Here is a 20,302-nt window from a genome sequence, read left to right as displayed (position 1 = left end):
CGCAGAGACGGCGTGCGACGTGCGGTCACGTGGGAGCTCTTACCGCGGTGGAAGCAAAACTGTTTATTCTAATGAAAACATACGGAATAATGCCTTGCATCTAAAAATACGCTAGTCATAAAATCATCAACACAATCTGTGTGATGTTTCTATAGAGGTTAATAATGGGTTGTCTATGCAAACTTCAAGGGACCTTTTCTGTTCCTCCGACCGAATTCGTTGTGTCGGTGTGGCATGTGAAAGCACTGACCGAAAATCGCACTGCGGCCTCACCGACTACACCGGATATTTTCGGTCCAGTCGCACCATATGAAACGGGCCTCATAAGTATCCATATCTGGTTGTGTGAAGTTCGCGCGCACAGAAAGCTGCACGTGTAGCCGGTGCGACAGATTATGTGTGTTCCCTCGTGCTGCCAGCGAGGATACTGTCCCGTCTCTACAAACAGTGCCGGAAAATGACATCGGCGACGCACCTGTTCGCAACGCTGGGCCCGATAAAAGTTGAGTGCGAACGAGCACAAACTGCGCAGCTTGAGAGCCGCCGCCAGTGCTTGTACTCTGCCATGTGTTGAAATGCACTTTGGGAGCGACACGTTCCAGGTGAGTTGTGATGTAGAAATTCATTATGGCCTCTATTTCACAGTGCCAGGAAAAAAAGTGCGCAGCTTTTGCTTTCGTCACTCGTTCGTCGCTGCAGGGCTTAAAATGCATGTGCACGAATCTATTCCGTAATGGCGGCGTCGCGCCGCCGCTACCGGCGCCGCTTATCTCCTTTCTCATAAACAACGACCCCGCCATTGCTCCGTGCTGCTGACTCGTTCACCGGCACCGCTTGCCGTCGGAGAACCGCTCCGCCCTCGGCGTGCGATGACACGTTCTTGCCATGCCGGTAGCCGTCGGCCGTTTGCGCCGCTAGGTCTGTTTGGCGTTGCATAATGTGCTACGCGGAGTCTGCCATTCATATGGTACGAGGAATGGAAGTAGTGTGTGCCAGAGAGCTTTCCAGTGTTATGTGTGCGAGGTGTCTGGCATTTTCAGTTATCTGCGACTGCTTTGTGGCTGTTACATGGAAATGTCCACGTTACTTTTTATTTAAGGCTTTGCCAACGTACTTGTATATGTCTGAATACCTTCTGTTACAGTGTAATTTTCATGAGATCCTAATTTTCTGTGCAGGTGCCTGGACAATAATTTAGATGAATATGTCAAATTTCAAGATCGCACAATTCCTGACTTGGAGTATCCTTCGTGTGTTTTGAGGCCATATCTGCCAATTATTCCAAGTGATGATGTTTGTCCGGTGCTCAGTAATTTTAGTTTGTTTTCCTTAGCCGCTTTCCATTGCTTTTACAGGCATGAAAGTCGCTTACTGAGAGTCACCATTGAGAACTGTATGCAGCAGGTTACGTTAGAATTGATTACTGCTGAATGCAAGCACCAAAAAACAAGTGCATGAGTAAGGGATCAGAATTTTGTGCATTTACAGAAGGCGCACAAGGCAGTCCTCAAAACAAAACAAAATAATACATCATTTCAGGTTCTGACCGATCACACATTAAGTGGTTTCCGGAAATACAATTTAATTTTATGATGTCAGGTATTCCAGGCTGCTAAACATATTTTCTTTACTTTAAATGGAGACCTAGAGGGCTGCTTTTTTTTATTTATTTTAATTTTTGGTAGTTCCCTTTATGTGCCTGGTGCTCATTTGAACATTCTGATTTCTTTCCCACATTAAAAATATTTAGTTTGTCCCATCTGTTAGGGTGCAGTGTCAGTGTTGCTAGAAAAACAAATGTACAGCTGACAATTTTCCTCTCCTCAATTTTTTTTTGCGCAGAAGTAGTACTGTTCAATTCCCGAGAATCCATTTTGGAGGCAAAAAGCACCCTTCATAAACCTTGGGGACTGCGCAAATTGGCATCAATGCCGTTTGCTACTGTTGCAGTTATTAAAAAATATTGTATTTCACTGCTTTTTCTTAGCTTATGATTGTTTTCTTTTCAGTGCAGATGATGGCAAAGATGTCCCCCTACCCGAACCTGGATGGCTTGCATGAGGGTATGGTGAGGAACAACCCCAATTAATTCAACACAGGAGGGGTCGTGAACATTCTCTTCCACAATTCGAAAACATTCCAGGTAGGTGTGCATTTAGAACTACAGCTTGTCAGGTGGTTGTTACTGCATTGTGATGAAAAATACAGCATAAAAAGAAGCTGGGACCCTGGAATTCTGGAAAATTTTTAATTGTATGATTGCGCCGCAAAATTAAAGAGCACTACAGAATGTCACTGCGCTACAATAATTTTCCCATTCCTTTTTGGTATCTCATACACTTGATTTTATTGCATTCTGCAATGGACTCTTTGTTTGCTTACCTACCACACTAATGCCATCACAGCAATTTAGTACTGGCTGCCATGACTATGCACTCTCAACAAAAAGGTAGTTGTAGTTATTAACTTTCAGGGTAGTAACTGCTTTTCACATATGTTACTACCTAGGTAGTAACTGCAGGTAGTAACTGCAACGTAGTAATGGTTACTTGGTAGCAACAGGAGCTACAATTACTAGCATTTACTACCTCTGATGGTAGTAACAGCGACTAGACATTAATTTCATTTAATACCTTCGAAGCCAGAGACAGCAACTGCCATTGCCAACGTTTACCTCTAGACAGCATTTAAAGCAACCTCTAATCTGAATGCTGGGTTAGACGCCAGGCACTGCCTCATCGCTGCAAAACTTTGCTTTGCAAAAATATGACTCCAGTGCTAGAAGCAGAGCTCTTATATGGCTTCGACAAAACCAAAAGTAATGCAAAAAACTACAATCGCGCTAGCCCATTACTAACGCGTAGGTGGGCGCCGCACATGTGACCAGGAGCGCGAGGAGTGGGAGCACACCACTGGCAGCGATTTCTCTAGACTTTCGTATCGAAATTTTACGTAACCGTTTTTTGTACACTGCTGCTGGTGGTGTCATACGACTTCCCACTGCATATACCATAGGACTCTCAGGTTGGAGTCTAGCTCTTGACGGAGATTCGAACCGTTAACATATATACCTCCAATTGCATATTCGCACTTTTGTTCCGGATGGTGTCATACGAGTAGCAGCCGTAATTACTACCTCTGCATTCGATGAGGTGGTAATGACATATTACAAAGGTAGTAACAGCCGTACTTACTGCATTTTTACTACCTCCTTTTTCATCGGGGTCGTGAGAAGGTAGTAAAAAGGTAGCAACTGTTAAAAAAAAGGTAGTAACAGCAGCCGTCACCACCTTTTTACTACCTTTTTCTAGCAGTGTGTGGCTATGCCAGTTGCTCTAGTACCAATCAATTTCATCGAATTAGACCTGTGCCTTTCAGTGCAGTTCAAACGAAATTCTGCAAGTACCTGCATATCAGAGCATGTGTTTGAAAGGCCAATATGAACGCAGTTAATTGGCATTGTTACAACCCTGCTGAGGACACGTCTATGGACCCCTCGTTTACCCTGCGAAAAAAAAAGGCTGTCTCTGGGAACCGACCTGCGGAATCTTCCCCACGCTGTTATGGAGGGGAAGGAGATGGCCTACCCTTTGTCTGGTTCGCCGCGAGACGTCATTAACGATGGACAAGACAACAGAGGGAAGAGGGCACGATGCCTTCCAGTGTTTAGCATTGACTGACAGGAGCCGACCTGCGGCCCGCCGCTGCAGTGACCGCAGCACCCGCATGAATCACCTGTTTTTGACAGAGTGTCGCAAAATTCGGCGCATATTCGAAAAAAACCGCGCTGCGCGTACGCAATCACGCCCGCGCGCGGTAAAATAAAAAAAAAACAGCGGGGAAGGACCCTGGAGAGCGCGTAAACCTTGCGTACGCTTCTCACTCAGCTCGCCGGCGGCGCGAAAGTAATCACAGCCACGCGCGGCGTCGATTTCTCAAGAATGTCGAAGTTTCTGCTCGTTGTCGACGGAGAGGGCGTGACCTTCTCCGCGGTAAAGTGGCACCCTCCCCTCTTCACTCTCGCGCTGGCGTCTTCGCACGCGAGATGGAACCAGAAATGTCTGGAAGACGGTGTCCGCGCTCGACCAATGGGGTCGCGCTCCCGGCACGAGAAGGAGAAGGAGGTTGTGCAATTTATACTGCCTGTATGTGCGCGCCTGCCTTAGCGCGAAGAACAGAGGCGGGCTGCGCCTATAAATGAGGGGCTGCAACCGCTGTCTGTTATCCCGAGCCGCCGTTTAAGCTTCCGAGAAGCGCTCCCGCTTGACTCCCGGGAGACCACCGCTCAGCCACGGACCAGCGAGGCAACGTCCGCCAGTCTGCGGATCGGCCCCGTGGTGCTCCTCAGGTCGTCGGACTGTCGCAGTGCCCGGTGAACAAATTGTGTTTGTCTCTCTCTGTGTTAGTGCACTTTAGGTGCAAAGGTTCTGTGAAATTGTAATCTCTCTCGATTGTGCCTTTGCATGAGTTGCATTGTGTTTGTAAATCACTTTGTGCTAGTACGAGTGATTGTAAATTCCTCTGTATCGTCTCTTAGCTGTATAAACTGTTTTGTTTTGGGAACCTTTGGCTCCGACCCATTCTCTGGCTTGCGACCGGCGAAAGCCAGGCACCTGTGCGGCCAACCCGCCGCGACTACTTCAGGCGCTACCGTTCTACGGCCAGATGGGGCACGGCACCGCGGCGAACATGGTCAAACACTCGTCATTGTTTTTCCAGGTAGCCCTGCTGTGGACCATAGCCGCACCCTCGCGCGACGCCCATCCAAAAGAGCCACTGCTGTTTCAGCCTCACGAGCCGGTACAAACGCCGCCTTCAGCCAGCAAAAACAGACCCACAGACGGCAATCTTCCGCCATCCCTAGCCGGAACAAACTCCTTCGTCTGGCAACCTGGTGCTACCTCCTATGCGGCCAACCCGCCCCGACTACTTCAGGCGCTACCGTTCTACGGCCAGTTGGGGCACGGCACCGCGACGAACATGGTCAAACACTCGTCATTGTTTTTCCAGGTTAGTTACATGGCAAACGCCACTTGTGTACGCACAAACGATCCTTTTTTGCTCGCGGTGTCGTGCCCCATTGAGCTGCGCAACTGTGTACGTAAACATATATACCACCTACTTTGTTCCCTCTGCCAATCATACTTTGACCTTTCGTTCCTACTCATCATGTCGGGTGACGTGGAACTAAACCCCGGACCTGCAAACAGCGATACATCTACTTCTCTTGAACAAATATCGCAAACTCTGTCGCGCCTTGAGTCAACCCAGTGCACAATACTCAGTGAAATAGCATTAGTTCGTGCTGCACAGAATAACATAGAAAGTCTCGTCAATGGCCTTTCCTCCCGCGTTGACACCCTCGAAAAAACAGTAGAAAAGATTCAGGCCGCAGAGCCGAATACATCCCTTAGCTCACATGGCGACGTTGCCAAGCTGACATCTGAAATCAGAACACTTACGGAAAAGTGCGAAGATCAAATTTGCTATTCTTTGGAATTCAAGATTCCAACAATGAAACATGGGCTCAGTCTGAAACACACATTGTTACTTTTTTATCGGAGAAACTAAACATCGCCATCACAGCTGACGACATCGAAAGAGCACACAGGTTGGGCCGTTTTCAGGCATCCAAGAATCGTCCCATTATCGTAAAATTTCTGCGCTTCAAAGATAAATCCAAAATCCTTGCCGCATCATCAGAATTGAAGGACACGTCTTTTTCCATTAGAGAAGACTTATCAGCGCGAGTGCGTCTAGCTAGGAAAAAACTTTACTTATACGCATCCCAGTATGAATCCAAGTTTAAGATCCGTTATTATAAACTGGTCATGAATAACAAACAGTTCATCTACAAAGCTGAGTCCGATTCAGTCGTCGAACTGTCATAGCCATCCAAATGCGCACGTGTTTCAACTGTTTCACACGCACCTCATCACAGCCATAACCCTCAAAAAGCGCCAACTGTTAACACAGTATCTATCATGCTCTCAAACGTTCGCAGTTACATATGCAAAAAGGAAGCACTGGAAACCTTTCTTGAAGATAACGATACTGACATCGCAATAATGACTGAATCATGGCTTAGCCCAGATATTCAGGACCACGAACTTCTCAGTAATGTCGTCACTTACACCATACATAGGCTTGACCGTGTAGGGCGTCGAGGAGGAGGCGTTTTGGTATTTATGAATCCCAGACTTGTCTGTCAGCGCATAGCAACTAACTGTGATCACGAAATCATTTGCCTTCATGTTTCACACCCGGCTAACGCGCTAATACTTATTTCTTGCTACCGCGCACCCGACTGCGATAATTCTTTCGTTGATGAACTTCACTCAGTCATTTTAAACTTGCATTCCCGCTTTCCACGTGCGACCTACTTATTGTCCGGTGACTTCAATTTCCCCGATATAGACTGGAATAATTTCATTGCTAAATCCACCCTATCAAAAAACTTTGTCGACCTTGCTCTCACGTTCAACTTCACTCAGATGGTCACTGTGCCAACTCGTGGTTCTAACATTTTGGATTTGATTCTCGTCTCTAATCCCGAATTAATTAAGTCTGTTCAAAGCATAAAGGGCGTAAGCGATCACAACATTCTCTTATTCGACCTCTCCATTACGTTACAACATCGCCAACCTGAAACCAAGTACATCAGGGACTACAACAAAGCCAATTTTAACAAGATAAATACAGAACTAGATGTCTTTATTCAACATTTTAGTCCCCTCGCTAATTATAGAACAGTTGAACAAAATTGGTCCTTATTCAAACACAAAATACTGTCTCTCATCGACAGGTTCGTTCCCCTGGTGCGCATTCGAGGGGATGCCAGCAAGCCTTGGTTTTCTAATTCATTGCGAAAACTAGCCAGAAGAAAAAAGCGTAATTTTCGGGAAGCTAAGCAAGCGAATTCTCCCCAGAAGTGGTCTTCCTGCTTTAAAGCGCTACGTGAATACACGGGCCAATTGAAGCGCTCCAAACGAAAGTTCTTCCACCAAGACCTTCTAACTATTCTACGCGACAAACCGCAAAAATTTTGGAGCATATTAACCCCGAAACGCTGCCCGCCACACATGTCATTGACCCATTCTGATGGCTCGCATGTACCAGTTGACCAGTGCGCTGAAGTCATGAATTCGTATTTCGCTTCTGTGTTCACTCATGAACCCACTTCCGACGTTCCCTTCCAACCGTGTTTTAACTACTCCGAAATGCAGCCGGTCACAATCACATCTGAAGGCATAGCGAAACTAATAGATAACCTTAAGATCTGTAGCAGTCCAGGCCCTGACAACATATCGCCTAAAATTCTAAAAGGTACCAAACTGGTTTTCAGTTTGATTTTACAGATAATTTTCAATCAGTCTATCGCCACAACATCAATTCCAAGTGACTGGAAAAATAGCACCGTAACCCCTGTACACAAATCTGGCAGCCGTTTTGACACTTCGAATTACCGTCCCATTTCTTTGACGTGCATCTCTTGCAAACTGCTAGAACATGTACTGTATTCAGCCATTGCATCACACCTTGACGCCAATTCTTTTTTCTTTCCGAATCAGCACGGTTTCCGTCGAGGCCTTTCATGCGAAACACAGCTATTCAAATTCACAACAGACCTTCGCCTTAATCTCGACTCCGGCTTTCAAACTGACGTAATTTATCTGGACTCTTCTAAAGCATTTGACTGCGTACCCCATCGTCGCCTCATGGCCAAACTTTCGAGCCTTCATCTTGACCCGCTGGTTTTATCGTGGATCCACTGTTTCCTCTCTAACCGTTCGCAACGCACTGTAATAGACAACCACCATTCTTCAGCTACAAACGTCATTTCGGGTGTTCCTCAGGGCTCTGTGCTCGGCCCTCTTCTTTTGTTGGTATTTATTAACGACCTTCCTTGCAACATATCATCGTCAATTCGCCTATTCGCAGACGACTGCATTCTGTATCGACGCATATCATCTAACAACGATCAAGTCCTCCTCCAAAATGACCTCAACGAAATAACCAACTGGTGCACCCGGTGGCTGATGACGTTAAACGTTTCAAAATGCAAATACATGACAGTATCACGTAAACGCAATAGCTTAAATTACCAGTATTCTTTAAGGTCAATCCCCCTAACACAAGTCGAGTCCTACCGGTACCTAGGAATAACAATCACTAGCAAACTTTCATGGTCCGAGCATATTTTAAACATAGTAGCTGAAAGTTCAAAATCGCTCAACAGACTGAGAAGGTACCTAGCCGTGTCCCCTCCATTCATCCGCAAACTCGCTTATGAAACTTTCATTCGTACTAAACTAGAATATGCCTCACCCATTTGGAACCCGCACCAGTCATACCTAATTGAAGCATTAGAATCAGTACAAAGTCGTTCAGCCCGATTTATTACTTCATGTTACAATCCCAGAACCAGTGTTTCTGGCATAAAATCATCGCTTGACATACCGCCACAGTCTTTTCGCCGTAAAATTTCCCAACTCTGCCTTTTCCACAAGTTATACTACAGTTTTCCTCAATTGCACTGCACATTTCTACTCCCTCCCAATAGAACATCTCGTCGTCTTTTTAACAGCCTGAGCCTACAGCGCTTACATGGTTCCACCAATGCCTTCCAAAAATCCTTCCTGCCATCCGCCATTGAACTGTGGAATGAGCTGCCTGATGCCGTTGTAACTGAGCGCGATGCAAATAAATTCAAAACCCTGCTTTTAACTCATCTTTTTCGTTAGCGCACTTACAATGTAATTCCCGACAATTTTCAGTGCCACCTCTGCACATGTTACATTTTTGAACCCTTGTCTGCTAATCAGTTTTCCCGTTTTCTTCCTGTATATATAGCGTGATGGCCACAGTGTACCTGTGATTGTTCCCTTTTTCATTTTTCAATGCTCTTTTAACAATTGTTTTGCCTTCTTCACTGTTATATTTCAAATGTTCCTATTGTTTGTGATTTCGTATTTTTGCTCCCCCTTATGTAATGCCCCACCTAGGGGTCCTTAAGGGAAAATAAATGATGATGATGATGATGATGATGATGATGATGAAACGACGAACCCCCTTGTCACTTGGCAGCTGGCCTCCGGTTGAGCTTGCCACGCTGAGTCCACGACATCTCCTCTGTGACCGAGATAGCTACCCCCACACGCTTGTGGGATACACTGGTATCCCCTCCTCGTCCCTCGCGCCAGCAGCGACCGTGACTTACACGGGCGCGCTGGCCACCAGGAATGTGGAGAGAAGGCACCCCCGCGACTCTGCTCATTTCCGCCCCAGCACTGACGTGACGTCACGGCAGCGCGCCGCCTTCTGCGGAGAGGGTAGCACGCCTAAGCTTGACGGTAACGATTTGCTGCCAGGGAGGCAATGACCGAGGGGATAAAAGGGGTGATCGCGCTGCGGGAAGGGTCTCTCGCCGCCGGACCTTACCTAAGTGCCCCACGGACCCCTTTCGCTGCCCGCCGGCCCCCGAACACCAACGCCGGTCGACGTCAACGACTTGGTGAGCTACGGAACATCTATTTTACGGATAGAACATTCTTCCGCAGTGTGCTTTACCTCGCGTTAGGATAATAAACTATTTCCTAGCGTGCCCTGCCGTTGCCTATTTCGTCCGGACCTGCCGTGGCTGCGACTCTGCGCCACGGGTTGGGGAAACGTGTTGCGTGCTTAAATAACGCCTGCGTGTAGCTTGCACGGAAGCTCGCCTTCCCGGCCGGCTGGACGCAGAGTGACCCCATATCTTGTCGCCCGAACGTGGGGCGAACTAGGCAATCGAGCATTGACCTTTGTTGGAGCGAATGACTACCGTCGCCCTAACAAAGGATGGCAGCCGACAGGAGTGACTTGCAGTCTTTGTTTATGCTGTCAGAGCCAGCGGCACATAACCAGGGCTCCCTACTTGACGCGCCGTTGGAAGGGTTTGAATTTGTGAATCTTGGGCGTTCCAAGCGGAATAGCCGAGCAACATCCCCTGACGCGTTGGTAGGACTCAGGCCTGGCATGGGGGGCTCCACATCGGGCGCCTCGCCGCTCCGCGGCGCGAACAATGAGGCACCTTGGCCTCATCATTCGACGCCATCAGCGGCTGCGCCCAACTCCGGGGGTGTTAGTCCGCAATCATCCGAGGTGCTCTTGCAGAACGCAATGCAGGTTATGCAGAGTCTAGCGGGTATTTTGCAAAACATTTGCAAGCCCCGGCCCAGTCACCACGTGTTAGGATAGACTTGCCTACCTACACGGGGTACCACGACATTGCGGGAGCAAATGAGTACCTCGACCGTCTGCTGCATTATCAGCAAGTGACAGGAATCGCAGACGCCGAAATGCTCGCGCGTGTTGTGCCTGTTTCTTTGACGGAGCAAGCGGCCCGCTGGTACCGACTAGCCGGCAACCGAGCGAGGACAATGGAGGAGTTTTGCGCAAGCTTCCGCGACGAATTCCTTCCCGCAAACTATGAGTGGCGTTTGAGGAGAGAGCTGGAGCTCCGAACCCAGCACCCCGACGAGTCTCTGTTAGAGTACGTCCGAGCGATGGACGAACTTTATCGCCTCGCTGACCCTCGCGCCACGAACACGGAGAAAGTTGAGCGTGTCACGAGACAAGCGCACCCGACTTTCACGGCTTACCTGAGAGGAGTCAGGTTCAGAGATTTGGATGAGCTCGCAGCTGAGGCGAAGCGCATTCAGGGAGACATCCTCTCTGCGCGAGCGTATCGGCCGCCCCCACCCGCATCGCTGTCACTTGAGCCGCGCTGCGCGTGGAATGGCAGCTCAGCGCGCAGTCCATCTAGAACTGAAGCGTCAGCACAGTTTGCTGACGAGCGTGTCCCAAGGGGTTGGGAGTTGTCCGACCGCGCTTTGGACCCATTCAGCTACGCGTTGCGAACAGCACACGCTGCCGCAGAGCGGAGTGAACCGAGGCGAGATCGCGAGGCCGACACGCGGCCCCCACCATCCGCGCCGCGAGTTCGAGATGACCGACCGGAACGGGGCGACCAGCGCCTAGCCCGTCGGGGCCCGGGCAACCGTTGCTACCGATGCGACCAGCCGGGACACTTCGCCCGCGAGTGTGGCCGCCCTCCCGCCCGTGACCAAACACGGTCGGGAAACGGCCAAAGCCGCCGGTGATCGACCTTCGATTCCGCGCGGCGTACACAGAAAACCCCGGTTTGCTAGCGCCTTTGGCATGTCGCGTAGGAAATTCTGTTGACCTGTCAGCGCCGTTCATTGAGCTAACAATAGCTCGAAAGAAATTCACCGCGTTACTAGATACAGGAGCAAGCGCTTCTTTGTTCGGTGACGAGGTGTTAAACCATCTCCGCGAGAACAAAATCCGGCTGAGAGAGTGCGATACCACTTTTCGCCTCGCGAGCGGCACAGCGCAATCAAGCGGTGCAGCTAGGATAGTGGTTCGCTGGGAAAGACGCGTGCGGCGACAACGCCTCGTTCATCTTCCCTGTTTATCCGTTCCTGTAATTCTTGGACGAGACTTCCTAGCCAAGACAGGTATTGTGATAGACATCAGCAGCGGAGGCTACAGGGAGCGTACGTCAGGCGCCTTGAAGCCTTTCGCGAAAGCGCCCGCGGCGTCGCACACCATTCAGACTCCGAACGCGGCGCGAGCGGGGGGAGACCGTGACAAATCCACCGCGCCAGCCCGAGATCCAGGAGGCGAGCGGACCATCGCCGCTGAGGGAGAGGGCAGAGAGAAGGTTGCCGCGGTAGAAAGCTGCTCTGCCGCGCAGGGAAGGTCAGCGCACCCCTTGTTGTCGGAAGTGAACAGCGTGACGGAGAGGGAGAAGGCACGTTTGTCATCGCTCCTCTACGAGTACAACGCGACATTCACTGACCGCCCGGGCCTCACTACCCTAGTCAGGCACCGAATAGACACGGGTGACGCACTGCCTTGGAAGTGCAATCCTAGACCAATTAGCTTGGCCAAGAGAAAAGCACTGGACAGCGCCTTAGACGAACTTATCGACACTGGCGTTGTTGAGAGGTCTAACAGCCCTTGGGGCTTCCCGGTAGTCTTGGTTCCAAAGAAAGACGATACATATTGACTTTGCATGGACTACCGCAAGCTGAATGAGGTTACGAGGAAAGACGCCTACCCTCTACCCACCATTTCTTCCCTAGTGTCCAACCTAGGTGGGGCGAAGTACTTCACAACGCTCGATGCTAGCCGCGGATACTTTCAGGTTGAAATGGATGAGCGGGACAAGAAGAAAACTTCTTTCACTTGTCACAGAGGCCTTTTCCAGTTCAAGAGAATGTCTTTTGGTTTGGTAGGAGCACCCGCTACTTATCAGCGCCTAATGGACCGTGTTCTGGGAGATGCGAAGTGGCAACATGCGCTCGCGTACCTAGACGACATCGTGGTGTATTCGAAAACGTTCGAGGAACACCTGCGCCACTTGAGGGACGTCCTAGAGAGGCTGAGGTCCGCGGGAATCACTTTGAACCCGAAGAAGGCACAGATCGCCGCGACCCGAATAACACTGTTGGGGTTCACGATCGACAGAGGCCGCATTCTGCCGTGCGACGATAAGCTTGAGGCTTTGCTTAAGTTTGCGTCGCCCACAGATATAGCCGGACTCAGGCGCTTCCTGGGAATGGCGAACTTTTATCGCCAGTTCATCCCAGAGTGCGCAGCGCTGCAGGCGCCTTTGACAAAGCTTTTGAAGAAAGGCGAGCGCTGGAGTTGGGGTCACGAGTAAGAGGATGCACTGCGCAACCTCACCAAAGTGCTCGCTGACACGGCTGAGTTGCAGCTACCCGACCTAAACAGGGAGTTTGTGATTCAAACCGACGCAAGCGACCCTGTGTAGCTTCAGGAGCATGAAGGCGTTCTCCGTCCGGTAGCTTTCGCGAGCCGTTCGTTGACGCCGGCAGAGAGAAACTACTCGGTGACAGAGAAGGAATGTCTCGCGATAGTTTTTGCTCTGCGTAAGTTCGACTACTACGTCGATGGGATGGCATTTGTGATCGAGACGGATCACATGGCGCTCACCTGGCTGAGACGACTCAGCGAGCCGAGCGGCCGCCTAGCGCGTTGGTCCCTGTTGCTGCAGCGTTACGACTTCACCGTGCGCTACCGCAAAGGGAAAAACAACGCTGTGGCTGACGCACTCTCGCGAGCGCCTGTCCAGTGCGAGGAAGGTCACGCGACCGACCGCCCGACAGCCGGGGAGAGCGAGGGACTGACCCGAGCCGTAGCCCATGTAAGGAACGCGGACCAACCGTTGATCCAGGGCGAGAGCGTGAACCACGTGGACTACGCGAGTTCCGTGGGGATCGTGTTCAGCAGAAAGGAGCTGCTCGAAGCTCAGCAGAAGGATCCGTTTTGTCGAAAGGTGTTCGACGGGCTCCGGGAGCCGCGCGGCAGGGCCGCCGCGCACAAGGAGACAGCTGGTTTTGCTGTCGGTGCGGAGCGCTGGGAAACAGCTGGTAGTGCTGTGAGCGCGATGAATTCGTATCTGCTGGATTCCGACGGCGTCCTGCTGAGGTATATCACCTCCGAGAACGACACAAACGAGGCGCTCAAGGTGGTGATACCGCGAGTATTGAGAGCAGCACTGTTACGCTACTTTCACGACTCGTGCATCGCTGGGCATGCAAGCGGCCCCAAGACTTACACTAAGTTGTGTCGCTTTGCTACCTGGCTAGGCATGAAAAGGGACGTAATACGCTACGCCCGCTCGTGCCACGTGTGCCAAAGTGTGAAGCCCCGAGGCGGACGACCACCCGGCCTCATGCACCCGATTAACAGCCAGACTCCCTGGCAAATCGCGGCGTGCGACATCATGGGACCGTATCCTATGACACCGAGTAGGAACAAGTTCTTGCTGGTGGCCACGGATCACTTCAGCAAGTGGGTTGAACTTTTCCCCCTTAGAAAGCTGACGGCACGAGTGATCATGGAGAAGCTGATGGACGTATTCACCAGGTTCGGTTTCCCAGAGCAGCTGATAACGGACAACGCGTCCTACTTCACTGCGAAGGTGTTCGTTGATTCGTGCGCTGCACTCGGCATTAAGCACAAGAAAACGACCACCTATCATGCTCAGTCGAACCCCACGGAACGAGCCAATCGCAACGTTAAGCACTTGCTTGTCGCGTACTCTGAGAGGCACAAAGATTGGGACTCCTATCTGCCGGAGATCGCGTTTGCTTTGCGTTCGACCGTTAACCGCTCGACTGGGTATGCGCCGTGTTCTCTCAATCTGGGTAGAGAGCTGCTAAATCCGATGGACCGGATTCTATCGGACAGCAGGAAGACGCCCGTCGCTTCGTCAGCACGAGCTGAGTACGCGACGCAGCTGCGCGCTAAGATGACGGAGGCCTTACGCAAGGCTCGCCGCAACCTGAGCACCGCTAGGGCGCAGCAGAAAGCACAGTACGACCGCTCGCACCGGGATGTTCACTACGAAGTGGGCGATCTGGTGCTTCGACGCCAGCACGTTCTCAGCGACGCTAGCAAACAGTTTGCGGCCTCGTTGGCGCCGAAATGGATCGGGCCGTTCCGCGTGCGAGAGAAACTTTCCTCGCTCGTTTACAGGCTCGAGGACTTGCGGTCGAAACCGACAGGCGGACCGGTGCACGTATGCGACCTGAAACGTTACGTGCAGCGAGATGAGTGGGTAGAGGACACAGCCCGACCCGCGCCGCAGTCGGATAACGAGATCTGCGATCAGCCGGCGAACCCCGCGTCCCGCTATAACTTGCGCCCTAGGCAGAAACAGAATCTGCCTGCGCAGCCTAGAGCGAGGGCGCGAGCCGGCAGGCAGTCTCGTTAGATGCATGAACGTACGGGCCGCTCATGCCGATCAGTTGCACGCAAGACTGACTTGCGCTAACCCTCATGACTCTCGTGAGGGTCGAACAGCTACGTAGCACGCGCCTTGGTAGTTGGTTACGTCTGGGTCGACCTGTTCCCCGACGCAGATGGAGAAGCAGGCACAACCCAAGCGCCGGCGGTCACCCTCGACGTCCGGACGAAGCCCAAAGCACCCCTCGCCGCATCGCCGTCACCCGGCGGCCACCCCACCGGGCCCCGGGCGTGCTGGCCCGAGGCACTTGGGCCCCCTCTTCGGGCAGTCGCCGCGCCGCCGCCAGGCTTCCCCCGCCACCTTGGGTCACTCGCCGGCTCGCTCGCCACTCTGCCAGCGCCTGATGTCCACCCCGCCAGCCCGAGGCCCGGAGCCGCCGGCAGCGCAGGCCCCGCGCCAGCCGCCCAGGGACGTGGCCACGTGGACGTACCAGGCCGGAACGGACGCGCCGGTCGGCTACGTCTCGTGGCGGCCGTGGAAGCGGCAGGAGAGGGCGAAGAGGCTCACGCCCCCGGCCAGGCTGTTTAACGTATTCCGGGGGCGCACCGTCGCCGACGCGGACCAGCGGGCCGAGGGCGTGTCCCTACCCCTGTCCCCAGGAACCCTGCTGTGCCCGTGTGGGGCCGTGATGCTGCACGAGAAAGCCCACAAGGCGGGGGACCTGCACGACCAGAGGACGCGCGGGGCCACGACCCGAGACGATCTACATCCAGCGGCGGCCACTCCCAGCGCCGCGGCCCGTCAGATGCTGGCGCGAGCGGGCCGCGAGGCCGAGTTCGCTGAGTGGCTTCTGCAGGTAGCCGGCCGCCACGCTGGCGGCCCGCCGGAGCCGAGCCTTGGCTCGCAGCCCTCGGCCGCGGTGGCTCCTCCGTCTTCGGCAGCGGCGCCTCCTGCCCCGAGTGACGAGGCCCGGGACCCGGACCCCAAGCGGCCGGCCCCTGCGCTGGCGGCTGCGGAACTGCCGGCGCCCGACATGGAAGCAGGGGCCACGCCAGCGGGGGGGCTAGAGATGGACCGGGACCTATGGCCCACTGAAATTTAGTAAAGCTTTTTGTGCCTGTTTCTGTGTTCGGGAGGCTTCTTAAGGCGGGGAGGATGTGGGATACACTGGTATCCCCTCCTCGTCCCCCGCGCCAGCGGCGACCGTGACTTACACGGGCGCGCTGGCCACCAGGAATGTGGAGAGAAGGCACCCCCGCGACTCTGCTCATTTCCGCCCCAGCACTGACGTGACGTCACGGCAGCGCGCCGCCTTCTGCGGAGAGGGTAGCACGCCTAAGCTTGACGGTAACGATTTGCTGCCAGGGAGGCAATGACCGAGGGGATAAAAGGGGTGATCGCGCGGCGGGAAGGGTCTCTCGCCGCCGGACCTTACCTAAGTGCCCCACGGACCCCTTTCGCTGCCCGCCGGCCCCCGAACACCAACGCCGGTCGACGTCAACGACTTGGTGAGCTACGGAACATCTATTTTACGGATAGAACATTCTTCCGCAGTGTGGTTTACCTCGCGTTAGGATAATAAACTATTTCCTAGCGTGCCCTGCCGTTGCCTATTTCGTCCGGACCTGCCGTGGCTGCGACTCTGCGCCACGGGTTGGGGAAACGTGTTGCGTGCTTAAATAACGCCTGCGTGTAGCTTGCACGGAAGCTCGCCTTCCCGGCCGGCTGGACGCAGAGTGACCCCATACGCTCTAAGGGTGTCTGGGAGCGCACGCAAATGTGCGCGAAGTGGTGACACAGAGACGTCCCGCTCTTCTGAGCGAGGTAGCAGCGGACCCCCGAATCCTCCTCGCCCATTCCCACGAGTGCCTCCGCGTGCTATGTGCTGTGTCATTCTACCGATTAGTGCCACGTGTTGAATTAGCCGCTGACTTGTGGAGGGGCGGAGCCTTGGGATATTTAACAGGCGACCTGAGTGCGAACGATTGCTCTGGGCCCTGACGACAAGGCTTATCCAGTCGCTCGACGCTATGGACTTCTACCATTTGACTGCTCTTTTATAAATTATGTAAATTATGCAATTATGTAAAAGTTTCTTCAAAGTGCCAGTAAACCCGCTTCTTTTTCGTTTTCCCAAACTTCAAGTTCCATATTTCCTCAGCCCGAAGACTCGGACACGCTACCCGAAGGCGCCCGGGTTCGAGTGAGCCCCTGCACCACGAAAACTGATGACCAGCGGTGAGATCGGAACCTACAAGCGGTAACAACGGTCAGCCAACGAGAGAGCAGCTGTCTCAGGACATGATCACATGTGTGGGTGAGTGCTTGGCTTTCCTCTGATGTGGACCAGATTCTAAAAGAGGGTTAAAATTTAGAACTGGTAGAGACATGTGCTTAAATCATCGAGGGTTGGTATTTTGGCATAGTTGTTTTGGAAATAGCCTAGACTCAGAAGCATAGTGGACCTACAAAAGCTGCAGAAGCCGGATCTGTTGCTTTTGTATGAGGAATTGGGGATCGATACAAAAGTCTTTTGCACAAAAACCCATGATTATTCAGGCAATCACTGATTTGGGGGCAGATGATGAGGAGCTCAGTGAGGCATGGAACATCATTGAACAAAAAATGGAAGAGCAGCTCAGACAGCAGAAAAGGCGTGAGCGTGAAAGAGAGAATCAAGCAAAAAACAGGAATGGGCAATAGAGCTTCGTAAGTCAGAAGTAGAGTTGAGCAAGAGGTCGGGCAATTGTCTCCAGCAAGCGGCACCGCTTCTCAACGAGGAGGTAGAGTTCAAGATGTCTAGGAACATGCAGCCATATGTGGTGTCAGGGGATATCTGTTTCTATCTAGCAAATTTTGGACGAACGTGCGGCCAACTGTCCTTCAGTTGGTAGACTTAGTATCAAAGGCTACTGACTGTACTGCCCTGCGAGGCATCGGAGGTTGTCGCGCGGCTCAGCAAGGAGGGCGCGGACAACTACGAGAACGTCAAGGCTTGCCTTCTACGAATGTATACTTAGCGCAGAATCGTTCACGCAGTGATTTCGGGGAGCTAAGAAGTCGAGGGACAAGAGCCATCCCGATTTTTTTGTAGAAGCTGCAAACTAACTTGGTCGAATGGTTTAAGCGCACCGGGTCCTATAGTGACCGACAGGCTCTTGTGGAGAGGATGTTGTTGGAGCAGTTTTACAACTGCCTCTCTGAAGGGGAAAGAAATTGGCTACTGGACCGAGACAATGTAACGTTTGCTACCAAAGCTACAGAACACATTGAGGAGTTCGCTTCTCGCCAGCTGTTTAACAACACTAGAGTTGATATGACCCGTATTTTCGGGAGAAGTAAGCATTACCATCACGAGTGGCACTTTGGGAACTCTAAAGTTGAGAAAGACGAAAGAAAAGTTTCTTCCGATAAAGCTCAAAAAAGGGAAGACAATGAGAACGGTGCAAAAGTGGCCAAAGCGAAGAAAGAAAAAGTCTCGTTTCAGGCTAGGAGGCCGCTCACTTGCTACAGATGCAATGAGCAGGGTCACATAGCAGTGAACTGTGAAAAAGAAAAGGTTGCGCTCCCGTATGTCAGAACTGCGATGAAAACATGAAGTTCTTGCGACTTCACTCGCATAGCCTGCTTGTGAACGGGAAGCAACTCAGCTGCAACGATGGATGTTGTCCATCTGTTGTATGCGTCACCATCCGATTACGCAGAAAAATGTGTATGGATCTGACAGGTAGTGGAAGAACAAAGCGTATGCTTGCCTATCGCGACAGTGGTAATTTAGGGCCCTTTCGGTACGCTTACAACCGAAGCCGCAGTTTCAGGAAAACTACCTAAATACTACAAGAATAGTCGTGTGGTGGGGCGAGACCAATTAGTCGTTTCGCAGAAGTACCGACAAGACTTACTACGACTTTTTCATGGCAATTCGTGGTCATACAACTTGAGAATCAGGAAAACAAACCAGAGGCTTTTACAGGAATACTATTGTCTGGATGTTTTAAGGACATGGAGCGTTTGGTAAGGTCGTGCAACACATGTCAGCGGGTCGGAAAGGCGCGAGATAAGTGGAAAGCGCTGATGGTTTTGTCCATCCCCCCCGCTAGTGGCATCAACTGATTCTCATGAACTTGTAGATGATCCGCTTGGAAATTCTAGCATGACATTGTAGGGTACGGCAGATGGAACAGGATTGACCACTGCTGGCATTATGCCTTCATGGAAACCATGGGCCTGCACTATGTCCACCCAAGTAGGTGTGGCTGCCTTTCCTTCTGAACCCCTTTCTCTCTTTAGCTAAATAAAAATCAATGGAGTACAGTTAAAAGAAAAGAAGCAAGGAAATTCACAGAAAAGTTGAACGATAGACATATGTAAAGCAGAAATAACTGCTTAGAAAACAAACTTGAGGCACCAGTTTGACATCCATTTGCCATGTTCTCTTTCTTTTTGTCTGTCACATCTTGAGGTCAACAATTCTTTATATGTGGAAGGCGGTGTTTTCTAGTATTATGACATTCTGCTTTACAAATATGGCATGGGAGATTGACCTAGATTTGGCATGGAGAACTCGAGTAATCTTTTAGTGCTTTTGAAGTGTCCAAACAATTTTTTTCAAGCCCCTTGTGACAACTTGCACTGCCCCAAATTTGACAACTAGTACATGGCACCAAACCTATCATTTGTAGAAAGTGCAACTTTTACTTTTTTTTACAGGAGAGAACATGTCGGTGATGCTGTCAAGAGTGCAAATGCATTTACGGGTGCGCACTGCGTGTTCGACAGGAGCTACAAACCAGGAGCCTGCAACTTTTGTTTCGTATTCGAACTCCAATTTCTGGATGTTTATGTGACTGAGTAAAAGTGCATTGTCTGATGGTTTGTAAGTATGCACCAAGTTACCTTTGCTGGTTCACATTAATAAATATTTGCCGGAGCATGCAGTGTAATGTGCCTGACCTTTCTTGAATGCTCTTCTCATGTTCTGGGCATTCATAATGCAAAGCAAAAGGCAAGCTATTGTCTCTAGCACATACTACATGTGTGGGTGGCTAAAATGTCAACTGATAAAATGCAATATATTGAACAGCTTCACATTGCTACTCAAAATATAGTGGAAAGCCTAAAATGAATAACGCGGCATAAAAGTGAAAAATTGAAAAGGGTGTTAAATGTGAAGTGTGACTGGTACACCCATTATATTAGAGTGTAAGTTACGAAAACCACCTTCCAATACATCGGGTAAAAGAAGGGCGGAGTTGTGAGAAAAGTGCCCTGTATAAGGAGGCTTTGCTACCTAAAGTTATCCTTTTTGAAGGGTGTTAGTTACAGACACTGTAATGCACCGTTAAGTCTGTAACTTGGTTTACAGTGCGGTAATGCGTCCTCGCTCCGAAGTTGCTCCAGTCGATTCCCACTCCACTGCCTGCCACATACCCGCCTTTTTTTTTTGCCACATGCGAAGCCCAAGAACTGGATGATTTCTATCGTTCCCACGAACGCACTACACAAACGGACGCGGAAAGG

At 51.3% G+C, this 20,302-nt stretch overlaps 1 long non-coding RNA gene across 1 annotated transcript; it reads left to right on the top strand.

The window, feature by feature from the left end:
• The first annotated feature begins 570 nt into the window (after window positions 1-570).
• On the top strand, window positions 571-19,644 carry LOC144119031 (uncharacterized). Its single transcript, XR_013312238.1, has 5 exons — window positions 571-602; window positions 2,010-2,147; window positions 4,724-5,010; window positions 16,944-17,099; window positions 19,493-19,644. It is a non-coding gene; the product is annotated as an uncharacterized LOC144119031 (long non-coding RNA).
• The last annotated feature ends 658 nt before the right edge of the window (window positions 19,645-20,302 follow it).

The sequence above is a fragment of the Amblyomma americanum genome, chromosome 2, assembly GCF_052857255.1.
Source record: "Amblyomma americanum isolate KBUSLIRL-KWMA chromosome 2, ASM5285725v1, whole genome shotgun sequence".
Taxonomy (NCBI): domain Eukaryota; kingdom Metazoa; phylum Arthropoda; class Arachnida; order Ixodida; family Ixodidae; genus Amblyomma; species Amblyomma americanum.
The sequence above is the reverse complement of the archived record's forward strand: the minus strand, read 5'-3'. Positions and strand labels throughout refer to the sequence as shown.